Source organism: Agelaius tricolor, unplaced genomic scaffold, assembly GCF_023055355.1.
Source record: "Agelaius tricolor isolate 1412-34295 unplaced genomic scaffold, bAgeTri1.0.p SCAF_10, whole genome shotgun sequence".
Taxonomy (NCBI): Eukaryota; Metazoa; Chordata; class Aves; order Passeriformes; family Icteridae; genus Agelaius; species Agelaius tricolor.
In genome coordinates this window covers 18,483,661-18,508,458 of record NW_027269270.1, presented here as the reverse complement: position 1 = coordinate 18,508,458, position 24,798 = coordinate 18,483,661, and the positions used below count along the sequence as shown (strand labels likewise).

Below are 24,798 nucleotides of genomic sequence, written 5' to 3'. Positions count from 1 at the left end.
TAAACCTAACTTTTGTTCTGCGAGATTCTTATTTGCACTTATTTGGTCAGAAGTTAGTTGCCTCAATGTCCAGACTCGCGTTACCTGCAGTTTATTATTTTCAAAGCAACTTAAAAATAAATCCAATTAAGAGGAGGAGGAGGAGGTGGGGAGGGAGCTTGCAATCGCGAACTCTTAATCTGCCTACTATTGTTGGCAATGATCAAGGAGGAAAAACCATGCACTGCGATTGTATATCTGTACTTTCCAGACTACGATCAGGCAAGCAGACCGGAGTGCTTAGTATCAGAAAACGACCGCAAATTAGGCAAAATATTTAGGGCACGAACAGGCAGTTAATACGCGGCTGTGTCGGAGATCTTTAAGATTTAATAAAATTTAAAACGATGGTAGGGAGACTGGAGGGGGAGGGAAAAAAAAAAAAGATCCTCTTACCTGGAGATTTGGTACAAGAACCCGATAGGTTAGAGTAGCATCGATCCGATGTGTTTGCTGATGAATGGGGGCTCGGGTTAAGTGAAGGTGCCTATGATTTGAAATCATTCCAAGTTTTTGAAGGGAAGACTGACTGCAGCCTCTGCCATGTTGGAATTTCAAACCCAAAACAGCTGCTTTGCAAGGAGCCAGCATGCCAGCAGCTGGACGCCTGCGCAGAGCGCCGCCGAGCCAAATTCAAATCACTTTCACGCGAAGAGCCAAAGATCAGTTTTCAAAGGGGGAGCGGCGCGGGGGGCGGGGGCGCTCCGCGGTCCTGCGCGCCGGGGCCGCCGCTTCCCGCGGGGGCCGGCGGGGTGTCCGCGCCGCGGCTCCGCTCCCTCTCCCCGGGGCGGCGGGACGGGGGCAGCGGGCTCCCTCCGCGGCGGCGGCGGCGGGGCTCCCCTCGGGCGCGGCGGCGCGGGGCCGGGGCCTAGCGGCAGCCCGCGCCCGCGGGGCAGGCGGGCGGGCTCCGGCGGCGGAGGTTGCCCCCGGCTGCGGCCGCCTCCGCTTCGCCGCGGCCGCCCCGCGTCTCCCCGCCTGGGGCCGGTGGGGCGTCCCGCCTCGACCGGCAGCGGCCTGCGCTGCTGCCCTGGCCGGCAGCTCCTGCGCCGCGTCCCCGGGCGGGCGGCGTCGGGGCTCGCTGGTCGCCACCGCCTGCCGCCCGAGGAAAATGGCCGGAGTGGAAGTGCCGTCCCGGCCCGAGCGGCGGCGGCGGGGCTGCGCAGCCGTGCCCCGGCCCCGCGCTGCTCCCGGGGAGCCCCGGCCGCTGCCCGCCGGAGCCCGGCTGCTAGCAGCCGCGGAGAGGCAATCCCGGTAGCCGGCAATGGCTGAGGGGCCCCGGCAGCCACACCTCCCTCTTCCCGCACTTCCCAGCCCAGCTCGGCGGGGGATGGCAGGGAGCCAGCTCAGCTACCCCGGCCCACAGCTGCCGGGGACTCCCCTTGCATCAGAGGGATTCCCCGGGGGGGTGTTAGACGGGCTTTGCGGCCGCCTCACGCTGGCAGGGAAGGCGTGTGGTGGCCAGGCGGCAGGCACAGAGCGGGCCCTTCCTCTCGCACACGGGTCTACCCGGCGCGGCCGAGCCCCGTGCGCCGGGGCTCCCCAGCACCCCGCTCTCCCCGCACCATCCCCGCACACGGCTGTGCGCCCGCTTCCCTGTCACCGCAGCTGGGGAAAGGGGAGTGCGAAGAGCTTCCCACGAGACAGATCCACGTTCCTGGGCTTGCATCTGATGGGACTATCAGAGCATTTTTACCTTCTAACGGGGAAGAAGCCGCGCTGTCCGGATGCTGTTCCTGGGCTTTGGTTTAGAGTCCTGGAGTGGTTTCACTTCCTCTCTTCCTTGTCCTGCTGTGGAGTTAAGGATGGCTTCGGAGGGTTGTCTGTCCGCCCTGGATATAGAGGAGACTGATTAAATTTTCTTAGTAAAAATGGAAGATGTAGAGGCAGTTAAGGGGCTGGAGGAGGCAGGGGAGACCAGTCCCAGGGGATTAGCATCTGGAGGAGTGGGAATAGGCTCGTTTCCCGTCTGTTTCCCTTTGCAGTAATATAGTAGGCCTAAATAAAACTCTGAACTAGTTGCCAGCAGAAGCTGCTGTGAGCTGTCAGCCAGTCTCTATCCTACCCGAGTAATGGAGAAGGAAAAGAAAGAACAGGAAGGCCTGTCTCATTGATGTTGTCCATGCAGTGATTTAGTTAATCTAAAATGATTTTTACCTGCTGGTGAAAATAGGCACCTTTCACACTTTTGGAAAGCCATAGCCAGCCTGTGTGACAAAACTGTGCCTAAAGATTGGAAATAGAAAGAGCAAAAGGGCTAGACAGACTTCTGCTTATTACAAATATGGAAGGTGTTTCTGGCTCACTTGGACAGCTGGGGATAACGCTAGTTACTGCTGCACGAGGAGAGCACTGCCAGTGGAATAACAAAACTGTCCTGAAACAAGGAGCTGGTTTGGAGCAGATACTGCTTTTGCTTCCCAGTATGTCCCAGGTGTAACAAAACATACAGAGGAAAACACGGTTAAACTGAATTTTGGGATGTAGAGAGCTATTTTTAGAACTGGCAACATAGCTATAGCAACAGGAATCTATTGAAATATCTTTAGACAGCTGTCCAGAGCAGCCAGGAGGCGACACCCAGCCACAGCACCCGCTGTGGCCCAGTCTGCACCATGCTCTTCTGACACCTTTTCCCTGCCCTCAGCATCGGGTGGCTCTGAGCAACGGGCCCAGAGCCTGGGTCAGCGCATTGCCTGTGCACACAGCTGCTCATTGTCCATTCTACAAGAGCTTGTGGGTATTAAGCAGCCACCTTGGCAAGTAGACAACTGCTCCAAATGTAGGCAACACGTCAGTAGCCTCTGGTATTCCCTAATTTGACCCACCTACACAAGTTACATCTAGAAGTCTCTGATGCTGAAATCAGCAGCACAGCATATTGCCTCTGCTGGTGTTGCCAGCACCAGGCATTAAGTCATCACAATCCCAAGGTCATGAGCTTGGTCTAAAAATCATATTTTTAAAAATAAAAAGGATTCTTTTGTCTTTGCTTTATGCACCTGGATTCTTTTCCCATTGTTTTTTCCCAAACCATTGCACTATGCATTTTTCTCTCAAGAGAAAGATGAGTTTCTTGCTCAGTTACAGAGCTCTGTGACTTGAACCTGTAGGAAAGCAACAACTGGCAATTACCATAAGGCATTAGTCCATAAACACAAGTGCTTTTTAAACTTTTTAACCAATAAAGAATGTATTTAACAATCTTTGTATTTCATTAACCTCAGTATTTTCATTTTATATACCTTTTTTTTTTCTTCAGGCTTCTCCTGCCACATTAAAATAGCACAAATTGAAACAATGGGCATGCAGCATATGTTTGTATGGGCCGACATTCATCTCTGCGCAGAAGGTCAACATAAGACTTATATACTATATTAAGTTCTTATTTTGAGGTGTGAACTAGGATGAAGTGAAGACCTTGTTGGGCTCATCTGTACATGGATAAATTCCACTCTTTGTTTAAAATGACACCAGTCCTGATCCTTTTGAATGGGAAATTCTCATAGACTTTGAAACTGGGAATGTTCCTTGGAGCCTATTTCAACATCTAGGTGAAATGTTTACAATGAAATTCAAAACCACATAAAACTTGCCTGGTTTCAGGTTTTGTTAGAAACTCTGAACTCGGACCAGATTCTCTGAAAGGTTCACAGACCTTTTCAGCAAATCTAGATTAATAACATTTAAACCAAGTGAATTGTGGAAACAAAACAAAAATCACAGAAAACAAAGAATAAAACCATCTAATTATGCTCCTATGGGATGTTGATGTGATGCAAGTGAACTTTGTAGTTTCTACTTGATAGGTCTAGTAAAGCCTTTTAAGAATTATAATAAAAACAACAATGTTCAGTGATATATTCTTTAGTGACTTTAAACTAATTATATTGATTTTATTTGTAAATTAAAGCAAGTTTTCAAAATGGCAGACAATGTCTGAATTCTTCTAATGCTGAAATTTGGCAGCACCTGTAACCGCTTGTGTACTGGAAATTCAGACCTCCCTGGAAGTGCAGCCCTCCAGGGCAGGGCCTCCTGCCTGTCTCCCTCCCTCTGTGCTGGGGAATCCCTCCTAGTCTCCCACTCTCAGACCTCATGTGGGGCAACCACAGCTGTCATTGCATACTAGGATGTGCTGCAATAAACAGGCTGAAAGTGCTCTTTTTTGGAGTTTTGGTCACTGATGGCTGTGTGTATTATTTTATTCCTTTGTGAGGAGCACAATCTGTTTAAGAGCTCAGGCAGCTCAAATCAGATGTTTATACCACCTGGATTCCAACTGAGCAGCTGAGGTGCCTCCATGTCCCACATGCTGGGATTTTTCCGGAATTTGTGTGGCAGGATAGCCCCTCCTGGGCCTCCCTTCTCTCTCTGACTGGAGTGGTCATCATACAGAACTCCAATCTCTGCAGCTCAAGGTTCACTTTTGCCTTTTCAGACCACAGTCTTGTGTGTCAGCATGAGTTTAATGGCTGCCTGAGCTAGCTGGAGCTCAGATTCCAAGAGGCAATGATACCTGTGTAGACCCTAAAGTATTTATAAATATAGATCAGAAGTAATTGTCTCTTTTTTGCGTACTAACATCTAACATTTAGATGAACTAACACCGTACAGAAGTTCCATAGCAAACAATGGGATAATGGTAAAACACGGAGGTAGTACATTCCAAATGTATTACTTCTAGGTTCTTCCCAGGAGATTGCAAAGGATGAAATCCCTTCTAGCCATGCTGCTGATCTGCACACTTTCACTTCAAACACTTCCAAGCCTTAGGTCCATGACTAAGCCACAAACGCATAAAGTCTTCCTGGACCCCTTAGGACACAGCCTGCTGGTTTAGGTACTGGCCAGTACCTAATCTAACAAAATATCACTTGATCTCTCAAACTAAAAGAGGGTATGCTGAGATTAGATATTAGGAAGTATTTTACTGTGAAGAAATAGACACTGGAATGGATCACCCAGAAAAGCTGTGGATGCCTCATTCCCAGAGGTGTTCAAGGCCATGCTTGGTGAGGCTTTGAGTAATCAAAGTTCTAGTGGGAGGTGTCCCTGCCCATGGCAGGGGAATTGGAGCTAGACAAACTTTTAGTTCCCTTCCAACCCAAATCACTCTATGATTCTAGGCCATAGGCCATGTTTCGTGTAATTCCTGACTGTATCAGAAAGAAAAAAATTATATAGAGAACATCTGTCCACTTTTGCATTTTAGCTGTACCAGTGTAAAAATAGATGACTTCTATGACTTGAAGCTACTTTGGGTTAGATTCTGGGATTTTAAAGAGATAGCATTTCCAATATTTTTGTTCACTTCTTTGTACATTTCCCCTTCTGTATTAATCAATCACCTTGATTTCAGTGAGATTTCTGGACAAACCCTTTACTGGTCATTCTCTACAGTCTTGCTGAATATTTGATGCTTTTGGCATCATAAAAATATTGGTCCTCTGAAGTCACTTCTATTTTCCATTTTGGTCCTGAAGGAGAAGTTGTTCACTGTATCCAACAAAAAATATTCATTTAGCAAGTGCTCTGTATAACCGAACAATATATAGATGTTTGTCACATAAATATCTGAAAAGACATATGCCTTCTGGCATTTCTTGAATTTTGAGTGCTTAATACTTTTTACCCTGGTCACAAATGCACTTTTACTACAATTTTTCTATTTTTTTAAACCAAGCTTTAATACAGAAAGTTCCTCTTGGGGAACTCTAGGAAGGAATTGAATGTTTTTAGGGCTTTTGTTCTCTGTCTTTTGTTTTTCACAGTCTGGTTCATTAAGTGCTTAAGAACCACACTAATCCCTGTAGTTTGACTTAACAAATACATTAATAACTTGTTCTCACTTAAAAAACCTTCTCCTTATTTGAACTAGAGGAGGATGAAGTGCCCACACAAGGCCAGAAGAATTCAGAGACATTTAACAGTCCAACAAGACCAAAACACAGGAATGACAGCTAGGAATACATTCTTCCTCTTTTTTTCTGTCTCTAACTCCTTCTTAGCCTTACAAATATTCTCTTTGCCTTGGTGGCAGCATCTTTCTCCCTGATTCCATATCTTAATCGCAGTCCTTCCCATTTGCACCCCTGTCTAATACCAGTCTCATTCATAAGTCCTTGTCCTAAATTACCATCACATTTTATGACCTTTGACTTGTGCCTTTTTCCTGTGTCTGGACACATTTTTTTTTGTTCCTTTTCTTTTTTTCACTTTCCTTGATGGTCTCCCTCTTCTGAATTCTGATCAAGCTGCTTCTTATTCCATGCTTTCTGGTGATTTGCAGAAGGAAGACTGAGAACATCTGATGGACACCCTTATTATCTTTGTATTTCTCTTTAGCACCACTGGCAATTGAAAAGAGAAAACTGAGAGCAAATCCTGCTCATATTTGCAAGCCCCAGGAAAGGATGCACCTACTGCACACAGAATCTTTGCAGAAATGGTAAATGAAATATGCAAACAATTTTACAGAGGCTCAGATTTCTCCAGACTTAGGAAGACCTTCATAGGCTGGTGTGGTGGTAGAGGAATATGCCTTCCCAAGCACCAAGCCAAACTACAAGCTATTAGTCAACAAAATATTTCAAATATTTCTTAACAAGAGCAAACCAGATTTTCCCTCAGTGCATTCTGAGAATCAGCTGACCGTATTTGCTGAAAGTTTTGAAAAAATAGCCCAAGGCAGATATTTGGCATGAAAATTGCTGCCCAGTTGTTTATATTTGACAAAAGAACAAGCAACTGGAAATAGGTTCTTACGATGAAACTTTGACTCTAAATATGCCACTAGAATACCCACAATTAATGATTACCAATGACAGAAATGTATTTTACATTATAAAATGTAATGCTTAATGCTTAATGACTTAATTTAGACAGTGCCTAGAAAGAAAGAAACATAAATAAAACCCCAACATTTTATCTTGACGAGTGAGTGGATCAGGGAACAGTAAAAAATCAAACAATAGTATGCTTGCTATTTTTTTCCCAAGTGCTTTTTCCAAGCCCTTGATATCAAAAAGTCTTTGTATCTCATCTTGGAATGTACATTAAAATATCTCTAATTTACCCTACAATGGAATCAACTTTAAAATCAAAGGGGAAAAAATTTTAGCAGAGCAGTGGACTTGCTTAAAGTCACACACGCACATGAAAAAGTTTCCCTAAAAAATTACATGCTATAGGATCTGCATGTCTGATAAAATACCCACAGGGATTTATTTGCTGTTACTTTAGAAGCAAACTTTTACTCACCTTTTTTTCTTTTAATGTCTAAAATTTCCCTTACTCTTAGACAAATATCCTCCTCTAAGTAACACCCCAACACCATGTTATTGATCTTCACAGGATGAAATTATTTTAATAGTAAAATTAAAACAAGGTTTATGATTTGTAATACAATATATATAATAATTAATTATTAATGTTTTAAACATTGCCTTTGGTGTTGATGTGGGTGTATTCAAGACTTGAAATAACATTATCAATCTACCTGTGCAGTCATCTCTAAAGCTTTTCATTCTCTACAGGTTTTTAAGCAAATGAATTTTTTTTTAATTCTTGCTAGGTATTAATTGTTAAGAATGTTATGTTTATGAGCCTTAATCAAATATCCAAAATAAAATACATTTCCAACATGCAAAAGCATTCCAACATTTCAGACAAGTTTATTTTACATTTTTGAAGAAGAAGAAAACACTATTCAAACACCTCTATTCAGATAACCTGAGCAACACAGCTGTTCTACATATGCTATTCTTCCATGACAAAAACCACATTGTCTCACTTAGAATATAAAGAACTTAACAAAGTAAATTAATACTGTTGTGTTTTGTGCTATTAGAAGGAGCATCCTTTGCCACTGTGTGTAATATAACAATTAAATCTTGCTAACTTGTACTTTCTTTTTCTAACTTCCTTAGAAAGATCAAATTTGCTAAATGCACAGCACTGACTGCAGTCAACAAGGCACTTAAGTATGTGCTTAATTTTGTGCACATGAGTAATCACGTTACAGTAAATGGAACTTGAATGCTCAAAGTTAAGCACACACTTAAGTGCTTTGCTGGATCAGGGCCAGAGCATGACAACTTGCAGGTCATTCTTACTGCCCAGTAAGACATCACAAACCTTAAAAATCCTGTAGAAACCTTCTCCCCATTTCAAATCAACAATACCAAAAGTAAGGACAAAAATTAGTAGCTGCTGCATTCTTTTCTTCTGTTACAAGTCACTAAACTGACAGCAGTACTTACAGCAAATTACAATAAATTCTCTTAATAAGTATCCATAAAATTACAATTTATTTTAAAGATCATCGTTTGTAATTCTATTCTCATAAGACCATTAGACACGTGAGTCTTTTTAATTTTAAAAGACCTGCTAGTAGTTCTCACAAAAGAATTTATTCAAGACCTTGACCTTAAATTGATAAAATTGCACAACTTAATCAGAATTAAACATGAGTCAAAGTACCTCAGAATATTATCATGGGGGTCAACACAGCCTACAGCAGCCATGCAGAGGATGCCATTAGTACCACAACCTTTGGTGTATAAGATTCTGATTCTGGGGATATAATATGCCAAACTAATTGTTTTTATTGTATGTTTTTTGCCAGTTATTATGGCAAATATATGGGGAGGAGATTGTTGATGACATTTTTTCTTTCCATGCAGCTGAAAAGATAGTTAAATAGTCTAAGAGTCTTCAATTAAGCAGCTTTCTAATGAAATGAAACTTTATACCCACTGTGTTACACAATTACTTTATTTTCTGGCTAAATTGACACTGTTCAGCACTTATCCAGGACTGTTTCTCTTTTCAGTACATGAAATTAGTTTGGTTTTTTTTAGGATCCGAAACTACATTTTAGATCCAAATTTGCCTGGCTGTTGACAGCATTCAGATACAGGGAGCTTCTATGTTTTTCCAACACATAAGTTTCTTCACAAAAATTAGCAGGATGAAACAGCAAGTAAGGACACATTGCCAAGTCTGGTTTTCTACCTATCTACAAAGCAGTTTTCACACTTTCCATGACTGTGAATGTCCTTCTTTTTCTATCTTTTTTTTATCTTTTAAATTTTAATTAGGAAGAACTGAAAAATCCTTCTCTATACTCAGAGTGTTTGTATTGGGGGAGGAGTACGTCAAGGAACCAAAAGCACATTCCAAGCCAATTCTGATCTCATTTACAGGGATGAAAATCTGGAATTAATCCACTGAGTTTAACAGACACGTTCTGGGCTTACGTAGATGAGATCTTACATTTATAAGTGAAATCAGTGTTTTCCCCTCTGACATTCACATGGCTCAAACCAGAAACATTTCCTGAATTAAAAAAAAAAAAAGGCCAAATCATCCAATTGGGAAGACTGGCATAGTTCCATTGAAGTTAATGGTGCTGTAGTAATTTACATTAGCTGATGATCCAGATGAAAGTATATAAAAGTTTTCAGAGCAGGCTTCTTTCATTTAAAATTGCATTATGTTAGGTGCACTGTTGATGCTCAGAATTAATGTGCAAGTTGTTAATCTCGCTAGACCTGGATTTAAAATTAGACAATGCAATAATTAGTTTGGCACTATCATTCTGCTACCTAGAGGGTAATAATGTAGGTCATAAAATACCAGTGATCAGCACAACTTTTCATACAAAACAAAGAATCTGTATTGAAAGAGAGGAAAGGAGGGAGGAGAGAAATTCAGAAATCAGTTGTTATCAGAAACCAAAGTGAGCTATGAGGTTCTGTGCCATCTCACAAGATGCTGTGTTGTGTAGGTCTGCTTATCTTTATCAGCTCCCAAATGCACAGGTGATTCTGCAGAGTATAAGTGACTCAAAGCTGTCTATATGCTCTCTTAATGTATTATTTTTAAGTTGTATGTTTATTATTCTTTACAAATTTGTTATTAAAAATTGAGGAATATTACTTATTTTACAGTAGTCTTTTTTTTTTGCTTTCACTTGAAATATAAGCATTATGCAGCACAGTTTACAAACATACAGAAGTGTAACGCTACAGTATATGTATCTTGATTTCTTGACAAATGACTACTGGCAACATCAATAATTCAAAGGGAGAACAATGAAAATATAGAGAAATTGCATTTGTATATGTCTACTTCTTTCTGTCCTGCCAGTCATTCTTGCTAGACTTTATATAAACATAAAGAAAATTAGGAAAATATCAATTCTGAACACTAGTCTTGATGAACACTTGCTTATATTTTGTTCTATCTAAATAGTCAGGATGCTTAAATATAAACATTTTGATGGTATATCACACATACATCTATTAAGAAAACAACATTGCAATAATTTTTATACAGTCAGGCTGTGTTTGTGTAAGCTACCCAGCAGAGTTCAGTGAAGCTGAGAACATACATACAGGTGAACATATGTTTGAAATATCTCTATGCCTCTTGTATGTATAGTATTAGAAAGTGCTCATTCAATGTTACAGATGCATATATTCATAAATCATTTAAAGTTGTGCTTTTCATGTGGTGTGAGGCACAGATACAAACTTACTCATGATAATTATAGAACTGATGCTGATTTAGTCATTTCAAGAAAGCCATGGAGGCATAATTAGTGTCTGAATGGCCTCAATATTGCATTATTAGGAGGCTAGGGTGAAACTTGAAATGAGAACATCAAGGCTGATAAAAGAAAAGAAAACATGAAATACATACATAATTCATTCTGAGATATTATAAAGGTTTATAACCAGAAACAATAATTTGCAGAAGGCATCTCATGTACTGGAGCCAACTGCAATAATTTGGTCAACCTGTTTAAGATCAAATAGTATTCTTAGCTATTCTCAGTGGTATCTTTCTAATAAAGTAGCAGCAAACAGACACTGTTTGCTTCTGGTCACTTTTAAAGAATGTTCAGTTTATCAGTGGGGACTTTAATCTCAAGCTTCATAGAGTACAAAAAGAACATTGATCCTACTGTTTTGTCCTCTAGGCCACAAGGCATGCACATTTTTACATTCATTTGTCATAAAACAAAAAATACATTTTGCCCTTTGAAAATACCAAATGCCAGCTTTTAAACAAAATAATTTTCCGTCACATTTTTCCCTTTCTTTTAACCTTTCCATCACCACCACCACCACCACCCCCCTTCCTTTTACCCCAGACGAATCTCCTCCCTCTGTTAATGCCTTTCCTCCATTTTAAGCACTAGTAAGAACTTTGCAGAATTCCTTGTTTTGGACCATTGCCAAACTGGCCACTGTTTGTGATTTGACAAGGTAGTTTGAATTAATCAGAATTCTTGAGAGTCCTCTTTCTAATTTTTCTTCAAGATAGGCTTCAGAATGTACATATAATACCTTTTTACTCAAGTTAGAAAAAGGAATGTGTGCTGTCAGCTGGGTTAGACCAAGTCTACAGGTCCAAGTGTGCCAAAACCCATCCTTTGCATATCATTTACTTTAAATTCATCTTCTTACCTTTACTTAAAAAAATGTAAAATGCAATAATATCTTGGAATTTCATCCATTATTACATACAGAACAAATTAATTTGTTATTTTTTCTGTACTTCTTTTTTGAAAACAATTTTTTTCAGTTGCAAATGTTGCCATTATTGGAAATGTGTTCAATAGCTTGCTTTCATAGTCACTGGATCAAGGGTCTATATCCAGTTCCCCATAAAGAATGCAAAGGTCATGCCTTCCCCACCTCTGGAGAGACAGTTATTGTATATGGTGAGTGACTCCTTCTCCCAAGCCCTGCTCAGTCTTTAGTTCAGTCCTGTGTTACTCTCCTGTACAGATTTTTTTTTTAAATTTAACATGTATGGGGTTTTTTTGTTCTAGATTTTCTGTGATGGAACTATGAAAAAAACAACAGTGTTTTCTACACCAAAACCATAGAAAATATTGAAATTTGCTTTTGCTTGTCAGTATCTGAAAGAACCAAGCAGGATAAAAACTTCATTAAAAGTTATGCAGGGAAGATAGGAATATCTGTGTCTTCTCTCAAAACATGAAATATCTTTATGAAGAAAAAGTCAAGCATTCAAGTTCCTAAATGCTTGGAGGTTTAAATTTTAGTGAGGAAGATGCAGATAATACAAATATGAAGTTAAACCACCCTCTATAAGACTCAATAGAGAGTCTTTTATTCGTAAGTTTGCCTTATTTACAAGACTCATCCATGTGGTCAATAAAAATATTGAACAGAACTGGCCCCAGCACAGACCCCTGAGGGACACCCCTGGTGACAGGCCACCAGCTGGATGCAGCACAGTTCACCACCACTCTCTGGGCCTGGCCATCCAGCCAGTTCCTAACCCAGCACAGAGCGCTCCTGTCCAAGCCGTGGGCTGCAGCTTCTCCAGGAGTGTGCTGTGGGAGACAGTGCCAAAGCCTTGCTGAAGTTCAAATAGACAACATCCACAGCCTTTCCTGCATCCACCAGATGAGTCACCTGGTCATAAAAGGAGACCAGGATGGTCACATGCCTCCTCCTGGATAACAGGGAGACCATTCTGTTCCCTGGCACTATCAAGCAACCCAAGAGGACAGCTGTCCTGGGGACAAGCCATCTTCCCACTTAAGGCTGAGGCAAGGAAGGCATTAAAGCACTTCCACCTTCTTCTCATCTGCAGTTACTAAGTTCCCTTCCGCATCCAGTAAGAACAAAGGTTGTTCTTACCTTTCCTTTTGCCGTTAATATGTTTGTAAAAATATCTTTTATTATCCTTTACAAAACTTGCCAAATTACATTTGAATGGAGCTTTGGCCTCTCTAAGTTTTTCCTACATAGAAAAGAAAGAAGGAAGGATATAGACTTACTGAGGCTCATCCAGCAACAGGCAAAGGATGTGATTAAGGCTTTGGAGCATCTTTATGAGGAGAGGCTGAAAAAGATGAATGCTCAATGTCTCATGAATGTGTATAAGTACCTTAAGAGAGAGCAAAAAGTAAATTAGGCCAATGGTATTTGGTGGAAAGACAAGAGGCAATGGACACAAATTGAAATACGGGAAATTTATTTAAACATAAAAACCTGCTGTTTTACTGTGATGATAGTCAAACACTGAAGCAAGTTGATCAGAGAGGCTGTGAAGTTTCCATCCTTAGAAATACTTGACTCCCAGCTTGAGAAGGCCTTTAGCAACTGGCTGTAGATGACCAGCCTTTGAGCAAAGGAGTTGGACTAGACAAACTCCAGAGATGCCTTTCAACTTCAGCCTGTTACTGTTACATTGGCTAGAAATTACTGAATTTTTTCATATTACAATTTAAGAGTCATTACAGTGAAAATTTAATAGACACAAGAGCAACTGAGAATGGGTAATGAAAATCAGGTTTTTAACTCCTTAGCTGCTCTGTCTTCAATACCAGCTAGCAATGCAGTTGTAATGCTATTACCATTATTATTCTTAAGATTGTTGTTGTTATTATTGCTTTGAATATCATCTTGATTGCTGCTGAGATTGTATAACTTCACTTCAGTCTCACCAATATCCTAGAACAAATGCTGTTTATTTTGGGATAACAATAGCATTCCATTGTGTGTATCCTATACTTGATATGAAAAGACGTGGCATTGAGTACTGAAACCCATGCATATAGGAATAACATGGTGGGTGTTTTACCAAAGGGATCTTAGAGGAAAAGATCTTTCACAGCACTGTTTTGAAGGTTCAACTTACAAACTTGTTTGTGCTTGGCAAGTATCTTCGGCTGAATTTGTGTTATTACCTTGCAAGTGGCACAATGCCACTCCAGCAGATGGGCATCAACGTAGGCGTGCCAGAGAAACATTACGTGCATTGAGTTGGAGTGTTAGGACCTGGATACCTCTCCAGGTATGACTGCCCATAAATATGGGCATCCTGGCTGAAGGGAGCATGTAATTGCAATTTCAGCAGAGTTTGGCTTTATTTTTGATGTTCTCAAAATACTTCTGATGTAACTTAAGAATACAACTTTCTTTGTTTGTCTGTCTATTTTCTTGGCAAATAAGGGCTATGATTAGCAAGGGTACATGGGTGAGAGAGAATATATTACAGCCATCCACTCTTCCAATATTCCCTTGGGAAGCATACAGGGATGTACATAAGTACGGCCGCAGCCGGGGTGAATTTTCTTATTTAATATAATAGCTCAACTGAGTGCAGAAGGCAGATTCATGACCTTTCATGCAGCGGAAGTGTGCATATACTGCAATTTCTTCTGAATAAAATTGCTAATGTTTCAAGGTGCTAGAAGAGTCTTTACTTCTCCCTTGCAATTTTATTGACATTTTTCTCCTAGTTTTCATTTGTGCTATAGTCTAAATTTTACACTAAATCATTTAAGTTTGCTCTGGAGAGGCTGCAATGCTGCTCCCAGGCACACTGCCATGATTGAATCCACAAGTGAACACTTTGTATGTTCCTAAAAACCTTATATCCTAGTACAGAATGTGAAACAGAGCTCTCAGCCAGTGCGCTGCAGTTAAATGCATTTGCCTGGGGGTATGAAATCAAAATAGAATAGATATTTGTATTAGGATGCAACTATGGATAAAATCAGGAAATAGATACAGCTCTCTGCTTTGAAACATAACAAATACATTTTTTCCAGTAGTTTTGTGTGGTCATGGGTAGGGAATATGTACATGCAGAAAATTTAATGTTTCTTCAAATTATATGCTCAGGTTCCAGAAGCAACTAATGTGCTGGATCTTGACAAAACTTACTGGATATTAGTTTGTATCACATAAGTACACACTAAGCAGAAAACTGGTGACACCAAACACTGGAATTAAAACACCCTTTAAAGTTCCCCCATGAGCACTGGTATCTCTTAACAATCACAACAGCATATGGGCCAGCAAATGCATTCCAGGTATCATAGATATCTCAATCAATCATTCATTCTCATCAACTCACAAAAAGATCATAAGGCAATTCAGATGTGAAACGACCTCAGGAACACTGTAGTCCAAGCCCCAGCTCAAGCAAGGTAAGCTTTATGATCAGGTTGCTCAGCATGTTTGACCAATTCATCATGTTGGGCTACATTTGAAAGTCTTTACTCAGTTCTTAGGCAAACTACTGACATAAAAGATTGAGAAATTCTCCAGTTTCTTAGTTGCCATTTTTGTGGCACATTTTTATTTCCATTTGTCTTTGGTTTAAAGCCTCTGGTTACATTAAATAGTTCTACATGCACACAAAAAGCCTGGAGAACAACTTCAAATATAAACTCAAGAAGCACCAAATAACATTTAAAATCTGTGACTGGCTTTGTTCTGTTAAATACCTGGTGGACAAACACAGACTCAATATCCCCATTTCCCTGGAACTAATGCCTCATCAAATCATAATTTCATCATTTGAAAGCATGAGAAGTATAGGCGGTGATGACCAATCATACACAAAGTAGAGGGACAGGAAAGCTGCTTTAGGAAGACTTGAATAGGTTCAGAGAATTCAGCATTAATTTTACTAAGATGAGGAAAGAAGGAAGGTTGTGAGGAAACTTTCTGAAAACACCAGAAAATATTTTCTTATGGCTGATGAAAAGAAGAAAGCAAAAGCAGTATCACTGTGGATTTACATAAAGCACATATCCATAAATATAGCTAAGAGAGCAAATTGTAAAGAAAGATGTTAGAGGGAAAGTCCAAGCTGAGAAAGACATTCAGAACGGAAAGCGTGATAAAACTAAGCCATATTCAGAATTTGTTAAACACTGAGTATATGATCAGTGCTGAGTATAAAGAAGGGCTGGACCTATGGACCCTCTCATTGCCGGAGTCCATATGCTGGAGCTCCATATGTGGATGGAACAGACCATTAATTGCTGGAGAATGCCTAGAATACACCAAGGAGAAGTCTGTAAACATTAACATTAAGTTATTAACATGGCTCCATAATAATGTCTGAAAAATCCCAATGGCAGGACAGTTTCTGAAAAATAGCATTACATATCTTATTTGCCTCCACTCATTTGAAAGCTGAATTGGTTTGTGATTGCTATGAAGAATTTGAAATCAGATTGCTCAGATGTAATTTCCAAACTGTGCTTTCTTACAGAAACAAATAGCATCTTGTAGGGCAAATGCAGTTTGCCTGAATTTTGACTGCTCTGTCATGACGGCTTTCCATCAGTCATTAGCTTAAAATCAGGGGGGTACCAACAGATGCTTAGTAAAAGCTCATGAGATACGTGGCTTCTGATGGATATAAAATTCTCTCTATCAGTGCAGATAACAGTAAGCTGAGAAACAAAAACAGCTGTATGTGATGATTTCCTTGATAGCTACAAAGTAATAAACCATTTTTTCCCCAGAAAATGCACTAAAAAAACATGGCACTCCAACAAATTAGAGGCTTTACATTTCTGGCAGCTTACAAGTCATGTTGCTGCATACCCATCCAGGGTATGCAGCAACCCAGCTACAGATCAAAAGGAAATTAGAATGCAGGGTGTTTTTGGTTGGTTTTTTTTTGTTTTTTTTTTTTTTTTTTTTTTTTTTTATTAACCACTATCCTTTGAGACATCAGAATCTGATACTTTGTTGAGATATTTGTAGTTACCAGCAACAGGGAATAGTTCTTGAGTGGCTCCATTCCTGTTCCCTGTGAAAATTCACAAGATAATGATGAGTCATTGCTCCCTTGAAGACAGAAGATACCACAGGGACCCATGTTACTCCCCTTGTTCAGCATGTGAGAAAAAACCTCTAGATGTTTAGAGATGAGACATGGTTTGCAATATATTCACCTGAGAAATCACTTCTCTTCTTGTGTCAAACTGCCAGCTTTGGATCAGAGGCGGTGTTGGAGCTCGTTGAATATGAAAGAATGGCTTAGCCAGCAGGGTTTTGTCTGTAAGAGGAATTTGGCTTGGGAATTAAGTCTGCCAGGTCCATCAAATGCCCATTGCCTTTGGGAAGAGAAACGGTTTCTGAAATGAAGAGGCTTCATTGTTTGCTCTGGAGGGATTTCTTACCTCTTTTCTACTCTCTGAAGAATCTTTATATACATATTTGGAGAAATTTCATCAGGGAACTGAGATCTTTAGGTGAGCATAAGGCTATATTGCACGAAATATTTTTTAAAATCAACTGTTTTATTTCAAAAGTTAAAGGGCTGATTTTGGTGCACAATATGAAATATTAGCCCGATTCTAATAATGTGAATTGTGCAGGTGTTGGTGACCAAATATAATGACAATTCAGTTTTGTTTCTGGGATCCCTGGTACATATAGTAACTTGGCTCTCTGAACTGACAATGGACACAACTTTTCTAAAAGATGTATTTGGAGTCCTCAGATAAACAGAGAATGGTTCCAGACTGACAGCACCAGAAATAACAGCAACTTACTCACTATGCAGACTGAAAAATTACCAATTCCTCCTCAAGGAAGGAAAGTGGGAAATAGGCCTATTTTGTGGGGTTATTTTCTGGCTTTGGTAAAAACAGGTTTGTAGGTTGTTACAAGTGATACGGTTTCACACATTCTTTTTTGCTTCAGAGCCCCTTTCAGAAGAGTGGTACTCTCTGCTCATAGAGCAACACTGGGGTCCTTCACAAGACCCAGTGTTTGCAGTCAGACAGGTGTTATCTCCACAATCAAGCGTGTATATTAGATAACTTGAAATCTTACAGCCAGTCCCAGAAAAAAAACTCCCTTCTATTGCACACTCCAAACCTCCAAGAGCGCCTGGGAGAAAGACGGTCATATTGTACACCAGGTCACAGCACTGCTGTGCTGTACTGCTTCTCAAGGTTTACTTCAGGGGCAGTTTTGCTTTTTCAATAACTAGGCTATGGCACAGGCCCCAGCAAAGCAGGAAATACAGTTGATTTTTTTCTTATCATCTGAGTTATTGTTTATTTTTGTGGATACTACTTACTTTTATACAAGATTCCTGAGGGAAGGAAAATTATTTCTTGTTGAAAATGAACTCCAAAATGCTCAAATGTCAATATTATTTCTTTGCTTGTGCTTATTTTCATGTTCCAGTTTCCCTTTGCATTGCAGTTGAAGCAATGACATTAAACTCTTGCTCCATGGACTAGTTCTTAAAATAGGACTATCCTAAAATACAAAAGGAGAAGTTTTCCTTTCCCTGGAATGAACAGGAGAGGGATATTCTGGTGATATACCCTCTCTCTGTACTGAAGTATAAACCTTTACATTCTGCATAGAATCTAATGAGAAGTTCCAGTCTTTACCTTAGTGTTAGCAGGAAACAGAATTATTATCCTTAACATAACCATTCCTTTGAAAAAATGAAGAGTGAAAGTTAAAATGTTTTTTCTGCGTGAGGAGATAATAGAACTCTTTGAAATTAGAATAGCAGTACTTTAGAAGTAAAAAATTAAACAAGACTGTTTAATCTTCTTGCAAAATTTCTACTTCTCTATAGCAATGTGCAAAATAACAACAAAAAGCCAAGCAAACAAACTTACCAGCAGTAAGAGTCATCCTTTAGGCCACAAACCCAACTAAAATCATGACCAATTTATGTCTTCAAAGAAAATACCCCATCAAGTACACTAAGCTACTTGTATATAACACCAGGGGATTTTACTGCATTAAGCTCTAGAAGGAAATGAAATTCCCATACTCCCCTATTATAGACCTAGTCTCTGTTGGGTCTACATAATTTGAGTTTCATTACCCAGTTTACATTCACTATCACTTCAAAATTCTATAATGGAAGACTGGTCTGACAGTATTTGGGCCTCTTTTTCCTCATCTTTGGTTACATTAATTCATAATTCTGTGATTTGCACCCTTTATTTAGTGTGTTTCAGTTTGTTACCTATCTGAGAACAGCAGCTTAAATGAAAGAGGAAAACTAAGTAATTAACGTAAAGACATACAAATCTTCAGAGACATCTAGTTACAAAAACCCCTATAGTTTTTGTCAGCCTACTAAAGCAGGAGATTCTGCACCAGACAGCAACAGTTGTCATAGAACCCATTTTCTAAAATATATCATGCTAATCTCACCAGTTACAAGTATATCACTAGGTAGTGCTTTAGATGTGAGTAACTAGCCAGACACAAGGTCATGTAAGTTATTTCAATTAGGAGAGGAATCTGGCGAGGGAAGCACACATCTCTGACGTGAAGATGTTTATATATAAGGGAGCAGAAAATCTTGCCCCTTGTTAGAAGTGAAGTAGCACACAGTTAGAATGAAGTGAGAGTGCACAGAGAGGCAATGTTACACACAGCAGGACAAAGCAAATGTGCACTCTGGCTTATCTCACACAAACTTTTTCGTGTACCCGTGGCCTCAGTGGCACCTTGAAACCAATGGTATCCTTCACAAGTTAAAGTCAGGTACTTGAATTACTTGCTGTAGTAACATGAATAAAAGGCTCATTTAGACTGCAGTGCCATGGCTATAAGAGTGCAGTAAACAAAAGCTTTCACATCTTTGCTGTGTAACAACAGACTTACAGTTTGAAAATTAGAATTTGAGAGTATTTCTTTCCTCCTTTAGAAATATTGAAAGGCAAAGACAAAACTGAATTTTTAATGTGTATCCTTTATATTCTACTTTCATGTCACTCCTTGAGAGTTTTATGTTTCTCAAGAAAGGCCTCAGAGAAATGAAGAAAATTGTATTCTCATGAAGTGTTTTGAATGTGATTTTTCTTTCATAGAGCTTTTGATGAGCTTAAAATACAAATTTCTGGCAATATTTATCAAAACACATTAAAAATTACATTTTAGAAATAAGCAAGGTTTTGTCTTTTGAGTGTTCCACTTCAGAGAATGCTTGCATGGGATCAGGCCTTCTCTGTCATGCATGATGCCACCAGCCATGCTGCTTCACTGACATGCTATGCATTCCAGTCTGATCCCATGACAGAAGACAAACTGGGAGTCTCAAACATCAATACAGAACGCTGGACTTCCTAACTGACAGTACATAGTTGAGGCAAGGAAGAAATTAAAAAAAAAGTCTTTTGTCAGCCTCTGTAGGAAAAAAACCCCAAATTTACATAGCAGCATTTTAAAGTAAAATTTGGCACCACTACCCACAGGTGCCTCTTTACAGAAACTGTAGTATTGATCAAAAACCTCACACTAGTAAAAAAAATTGCAACTCACCTATCCTGGATTGTAATTTCAGAAAAAAATCTGACAGTGGAAACCCCAACAACCTATCAGCAGCGTGGAATGTCTGACGGGCTATTAAGTTTGACTGACTCTGGTGGGTTGCTGCTCTGAATATAGTTGCTATGGAAGGAATGTTTAGTGCTGTCTGTCTTCTGAAGGGGTCATGATTTCGAAACATCTCAAATAGCACTGATGGCTTAATGTCTGCAAATAGTACTACATTTAACATTTTCTAAGCACAGTGAATATTGTTGTTCATGACTTATTATTCAGAAATTACATTAAAATATTTTTGTGAAAAGAATTAGAGAATCTGCTTAAATATTCATTAAAATAAACAATACATAACATTTATTTTACAATGTAATAGGTAATAAGAAAGTAATGAAAGACACATTTAGGGCTTTAGCAAATAGAATCTCAGTACATGAAAGACATATTTTGAATGAGACAAACTTTATTATTCTCCAAAGCAATGACAATATTTTCACTTACTGTCCAACTCAACATCATTACACCGCACTGACTTTTCCTCTCTCAAACAAAAAAAAAGCCTCCAGAGTAGGAGCTTTCCATTTCAGTTGTCTTCAAGTTTCTTAACACAGTATTTGGCTCTAACAAAGATAAAACATAAGCAATGGTTTAAAAACTAAGCCAGTTTTTAAGCATTCTGTCCCCATTATGATCTTCTCTACCAACTATTTATATATTTCAATCCCTTAATTAGCATCTTGCTAGTTCTCAAATTACAGGCTTCAAGAGAGGACTGGTATGGGATGGATGTTCCCCAAGGTTCAGGGATACCTTAATCCTATGCAAAAATGTAGCATGACAGAGAGCCCAAGGTGGTGTAAAACACCACTGGAAAGAGGATTGATGACTACATGATGCTGCTTTATGCTGGCTGGACATAGCTGTTTAGAATATGGTCTCCAAGCCAGTGCTAGGAGGCCAGATTGCACACTTGCAAAGAGCATTTCAATTTATGAAATTCTTTGCTATCTGAATGAAAAAATTGAGTGCTGCTCCCCATTTTTTTGAATGACAAGGCATGGCTCGTCCAGGAGATACTAATAGCTGGCTGGCACCATTCAAAATTCAACTGAACTGAATATTTTATAATATCCCTCATGCTTTACACCAGTTAGTCCCCAAAATTATGGCTGTTATTTTTGCTTGCAACCTTCTGTTAGTTACGAAAAGGAGTTTTGCTACGCAAAGAGCCAGTCACGATATTTTTATGCTTCCTAAACAATAAACAGGTCTTTTAAAACTGTCAGTTTAATACCAAGGCAGACAAAGAATCAACTTTTTGCAATGAAAAAACTTTTAATTTTACAATTAGTACTAGAAAATGAGCCAAAAAAGGTTACATTCCTACTGTAGAGATTTCTCAGGCTGGAATATGAAGCATCATACACAAATAATTTGATCAGCATAGCCCTGGCAAGTGTTTCTGGTTCTCTTAAAATTCATCCCTTTGTGTCTTAATCTGCAGTAAAAAGGGCAGTCTGTCCTGCTGGCACACTTACTTTTCATGATTTTTAAAAAGAACTTTTTCACAGCTGACTTGACGTTTGTATTCCACATGCCAGCAATGTCTTCACTAAGCGTGTGAGTAGAGTAACAATACATATACAATGCAGTATGTCACTTAGTAATATATCATGGTGTAAAAGAAGATTAATGACATCATCCAGGTAAGGGACAGGATTTGCCTAATATGAGAAATGCAATCATTTAAAAACACAGAAAGAAGAAGAGTGATGATGGAATCTGGGCAGGGGGCATGTAAAGGACAAGAAGCCCATTGCAGATGTCCCTATTTAGGAATATATGGCACTGATTTGGACTCCTAACTCTACAGGAAAAAAACAGTAAGAGAAAACTGGTGACTTGGCAGACACATGCTACAGAAGATGACTGATGTCTTTCTATTCTTCATTAAACAAGATTTAGGAGTTTCTTGCATTTTACTGATCACATCATAAACAAATTAGAAGTAATATTGTAATAACAGATGATTTGCCCCACAGTAAGGCTGTGCTTACAATGTTTAGTTTATTTTTATTACCATAGAGCCTAGGAGTGTTTGTTGCAGAGCAGGATTTTATTGTGATAAGGGTTGCACAAAACCAGATCAAAAAGATTTAACATCCTTCAGTCTGAGGACTAAACAAAAGGCAATGTAAGGGTACAGACTTATGGAGAATTATGACATGACAATGTTCATCAGCAGCATCACTGACAGCAGTTCATTAGCGACCCAAAGGTCTGCTTTTTGCAGGCTCCTTTGCAAAGGAAAGTTTTAAAGCAGACTTTTGAAGTCTTAAAGACAGCTTTTCAAATGTGCATGGGGTTTCCTTTCTATAGCATGGGACAGGGTAATAGTATATTTTAAAAATATGTCAAGTAAAACCTGCAAGCTGAGAGCACTGGGGGACTTTCACAACACAGAACCAAAGAGGCAAATATCCAAAAAGAAAGAAGCAAAGAATGGTCTGGATATGGATGCAATCAGGAGTACAGGTTAGATCAGCACTGCTATCATTTCCACTGTTACTTTCCATGCTTATTGTTAAATAAATTGTGATTCATGCTTCTCAACCACTATCAAACAAGAGCAAACTGCCTATGCTTAAATTCAAAATGTTTCTTGTACAATGCCACTGAATCCATCAGCATGCATGCAAAAATGAACTATACCTGGCCAAACAGAGCAACTCAATGAGTGTCACATAAATTCAGAAAATGGAACACCAACATATCACCCAGCCTGGAACATACTTTCAAACATCAATGTATACTTGCAAATAAAACCCCTCCAAAACTGAAGTAAATAGTAATTTCTAGCTAAAAAGCTGCTGAGTTAAATATTTTATTAAAAATGAGGGGCAGGGAAATAAACTAAACTAATGACGGAACTTGAAATAGATTTCCTAGCATCCTAAAAAGAGATCCATACTCTCCACTTTACTATCATGGCCTGCTTCAGGAGGGCCATTTGCTTATGAAGTTCAGTTACTATTTACAACATGACACCAGCTGAAATGTAAAAGCATGATCAAAGCACAATAAAGTCCAATGAAATCAGTTTGTATACAGCTATTCAGTCTTCAACTGAAGAATTTTCTCTTTCCCTCTCTCATACACATACATTTTGCCTTCCACTGCTCCTAGAATAAGTACATTTTCCAGGGCTATTTGACTCACAACTTAGTCAGACTACACTAACTGATAGCACTTATTTTCTTGGTAAGCATGTTTTCTGGGCACTGACAAGCACAATTTTTTTGAGTGCAGGGCCTAGCATTGGGGGAAAAAAAATCAAAATTTGCCACTTATTAAAATAAATGTCCTTGATGCTTTGTGCAGAAAAAACCCTCTTCCCTTAACCCCCAAGTCCATTAACTTTAGGAGAGCAGTTCTGCAGTTGCTGGTCTCCTATGATGCCCTTTTCACAGCAACATGATAAGCTCTCAATACACAGTGAGCTGTTCTTTGTAGCTTAATGTAGGATATATGGTAACTTCTTACCTTCTTAACCCTCTGGGATTCCCAGGATTTGTATACTGTGTGTTTTCCTTATCTGTTTTTCTAAGAGTTCCACCTAGAATTTAAGAATTTATAAATTTATTATCTTTCCCAGGCTTAGTCAATAGATAAGAATTGCACTTTAACTTTCCTTCACTGTTTTTTTTTTTATTGTCAAGATAGTTCAAGCTACTTGTTGCTCCAGGCTGTCTGTTAATTTGTTCATTCTTCCAGTGTTGGCATGCTTTACGTATCCATGGGCATAAATCATAAGAGTGTTCCTGGTAACAGGAAGCATCTTAATTTAATCCATTGAGCCTGAATTAAGGCAGGCAGCAGAGCTGTGGCTTTACAGAAAACACAGCCACACTGCCTGCATGGCCTGACAACTTTAAAGACAACTTTCAAATTCTTGTCCTAGTCTGTTCTAGTATTAATGCAAACATCAATTTCTGGGAGAAGCTCTTTTCATTCTTACCTAACTAGGAACAGAAAGTGGATACTCCTAAAAGCTTTATAAAGAAATACTGCTATGGTTTTCACTAACAACAAACTAGAAATACTAGGTTCAATACTAAAGTGAGGCAGTCATTTCACATTATTTTTTCTTGAATGATTCCTCTTTACATTTGGGCTGCCTATCTTTGCAAACCTCTCAATTCCTTCATTTACCTTCTCCCTTTAAACTCTTTCCTTTCTTCTCCTGAATATTTCTGTGAAATCTTGCCAATGCTTTTGGGTCATATATACCAATGATCTGGATTGCACCATTACTTATTTTACTATTTCTTCGTAAGTATAAACATTAAAAGGATACAAGCAGATGAGAGTCTAGTTAGTCTCCGTGTCACATTCTCCTTTCTAGTCAAGATCCAGAATACGTGATTGTATTCTGCTATTTGATATCAATTTGTCTGAAAGCACTCGCCTGCAGTTTCAACACTTCCCAAGTTAGGAAATATCTATCCATAACATAACCAGTTCACTCAAGGAAAGCCACATTAAAATGTTCCTTAGATTAATCTGTACAGACTGTTTTCCATATGTTCCTTAAATATGACAGTAGGATTGAATTCAAAATGGCAACACATTTCACACTAATGAAGTT

At 39.3% G+C, this 24,798-nt stretch overlaps 1 protein-coding gene across 5 annotated transcripts in view; it reads right to left on the bottom strand.

Moving 5' to 3' along the window:
* FIGN (fidgetin, microtubule severing factor) overlaps positions 1–12,950 on the bottom strand; it is a 116,866-nt gene extending 103,916 nt beyond the window's left edge. For 2 of the 5 annotated variants that reach the window (XM_071435028.1, XM_071435030.1), the window contains exon 1: positions 436–1,252. The gene's annotated coding sequence lies outside the window, so the exon portion shown is untranslated. Of the gene's footprint in view, positions 1–435; positions 1,253–1,732; positions 1,869–12,865 lie in introns of those variants that run through there. The other 3 variants (XM_071435031.1, XM_071435029.1, XM_071435026.1) reach the window with 3 other exon arrangements.
* Positions 12,951–24,798: the final 11,848 nt, after the last annotated feature.